Raw genomic sequence first — 2,984 nt, forward strand, 5'->3', positions numbered from 1 at the left:
TCTTTGTTAAAAATCCCAAACACGCTTAACCAGCCCAATCCAAATTGACCTATGGAAAACTGTAATATTGCTTCAATTATTACTCTACAAATATACCCCTTCTAATGGCCAATATTTTATAGGGACTGACAACTGGAAGAGCCAAGGCAATAAGAGCTCTGGCTCACAATATTACTTGGAAAATAGCCCAGAAATTGTTGCTGAATAAAGACATAGGTCTGTTTGAAGACCTTTGCCATGCTGAAACTGATAAGATCTGAACCTGGGATGCAAAGGACTAATGTTTTTCAGTTGTGTTGTTTGAACATGAAATAATCAACATTTTCTTTTTTTTTTTTAGCCAATGAATGGCTTAGGCAATGATATATTGTTTTCAAATGTAATCTAAAGTTGCAATGAATACTTAGATTTAATTGCAACAAATACTGGCTACATAAAGACTCATCAGCATCTTAGAGTGATAACTGTAATAATATGATGGCTGTAGCATGCTAAAGACTAAAAAAAATTGATCTTATTGGTTTTATAAAAGTAACATTAAAGATATTCATTTTACTAAGCATGTAGGTAATATGGCTGATAAAATTAACTACTTTCGCATTCTTTAAAAAATATTGTTAAAAAATGTAAAGCTCAATGTTGAAAGGAAGAAACTAATCTACAGATAAATATAACCAGTGCCTATGCTGTTTTATTCTGAAGTACAAATTTCTATTGAAGAGAAAGCCTTGTTATTATGACAAACAAAAGATTATTTAGATAAGACATTCTAGTTTAACATTTAATTGAACAGATATGGTAAAACTGAACTGTATCAAATAAGTGTATGAAGAAGTTTTCTGTAGCCAAGATATCAGAATAGTTTGATTACACAAGGATAATATCGACAGCTAAACAAAAGAAACCTTACACAGTATTGGATTAAGAGTATGGCATGTAATATGTACAGACTTGAAAATACAAGTTAATTAGCTTTTGGCTTTTCCATCTCTGTCTCAGTGGTTAAGAACAGATAAAGTCATTAAATTACAAGCTAGATAGTCTGTACATGTAGTCAGATGTTCTCTGCCCACAATGATTATGATAAGATAATACACTTGTTTTTTTGCAATGTAATTTGCAAAGTAAATGTAAAAGATTGGGAGGTGACTATAAAAACCATTTCAGTTGCCAGGCACCATTAAAATACAATAAATATTTTGGATTTTTTGTAGGCCTTATCACCATAGTTTGATTTTTGGGAAGTTAAATTCATACCAAACCAATGGATAAACAATTCAAATGCAAAGTATGTTAAACTGTCTGAATGCTGATAAGTAGCTAAAGAGAAGTTAAAAATTCTGTTTTAAAAGTTTTCAGGTGTGGTAAGTAGCTTGCTTACCAACCACATGGTTCCAGGTTCAGTCCCATTGCGTGGCACCTTGGGCAAGTGTCTTCTACTATAGCCTCGGGCCGACCAAAGCCTTGTGAGTGGATTTGGTAGATGGAAACTGAAAGAAGCCTGTCGTTTATATGTATATATATATATATATACATATATATATATATATATATATATGTGTGTGTGTGTGTGTTTGCCCCCCCCCCCAACATCGCTTGACAACCGATGCTGGTGTGTTTACATCCCCGTAACTTAGCAGTTCAACAAAAGAGACCGATAGAATAAGTACTAGGCTTACAAAGAATAAGTCCTGGGGTCGATGTGCTCGATTAAAGGCGGTGCTCCAGCATGGCCGCAGTCAAATGACTGAAACAAGTAAAAAGAGTAAAAAAAAAAAAAAAGAGTAATATAAATCCATTAGTGTTTTCAATACTTCATGTGTGTATACATACTGCCAACCTTCTGTACCAGCAAGCAATGTGTAAAATATCTGATGTCAAATTTGTTAGCCCAATTTTTAAAACTAATTTTGCAGGTAAATAAAAGATAATACTAAATAATTTCAAAAATACTATATAGCTTTTGAATTCTTGCAATATAGCAATTCAGGAATACTATTTTTAAAAAATCAAAAGATGAAACTACAGTTAGATAGCATTGGATTTATTCAGTGTTGGCTTTTATTTACTCAACTACTGCCCTCTTTTCAGTACTGTGTAGACTGTTGTCCGTTCATACATTGTATAATTATTTCTATTTTCTTTTTCTTTTTTGTCAATAATCATCACTATTAAGAGTTTATAAGTTTCTGATGCATTTAGAGGATAATTTTCATTTGTTGGTTCTATATGAATGTAACATGGCCAAACTTGAGCTATAACTTCATTTCCTATTGAAGAGGAATATTTATAATAACATGGCTGTGGAATAGTGTTATAAATATTCCTGATCAATAGGAAATATTCATGTATGGGAAGAACAAATAGTGTATATCTTCAGGTGTTCTTTCTTGGAAAAAACATCCTTCCAAGGAAGATACAATAAGCTTCTTAAAGTATCAGACGCTATTAGAGAAAGAAGAATTTGCTTTGCTGGGTACTAGAGAACTAAAAAGGTGTTGGTTAGTGACATCTTACTAAGGATACCTTAAAATGGTTGTAATGGCATTATTTGTCCTGCAAAGACATCAATCAATTTAGGCTTGATGATACTCAATATCATGAGAGAAACTATCAAAATACCTTGAAAAAAAGAAGTGGGTGGGTATTAGAGCCATGAAAAAATTCAAGCAAGCTTAGCCTACTCATGAGGATGATATCAATAGAAGCTTTTCACACCATGCTTAAAGTTTTGATAACTTTTCTCACAAGAATTATGTGTTCTTCAATTTTGCCTATTCATACAAACCAGGAGAAAAAAAGGGAAAATTCTTTCAGAATGGTGAAAGAACCTGCTAATATACTAAAGGTTACCAGTCTTTCACATCAAGCAATATCTCCTTTACACTTCCAATACGTTGGAACATTCAGAATACATGTACAGAAAAGAACATCAAACCACACTGTGTAATAGACAATGAATCTGGAATGGTAAGAACTAGAAC

The sequence above is a fragment of the Octopus bimaculoides genome, chromosome 6, assembly GCF_001194135.2.
Source record: "Octopus bimaculoides isolate UCB-OBI-ISO-001 chromosome 6, ASM119413v2, whole genome shotgun sequence".
NCBI classification, from domain to species: Eukaryota; Metazoa; Mollusca; class Cephalopoda; order Octopoda; family Octopodidae; genus Octopus; species Octopus bimaculoides.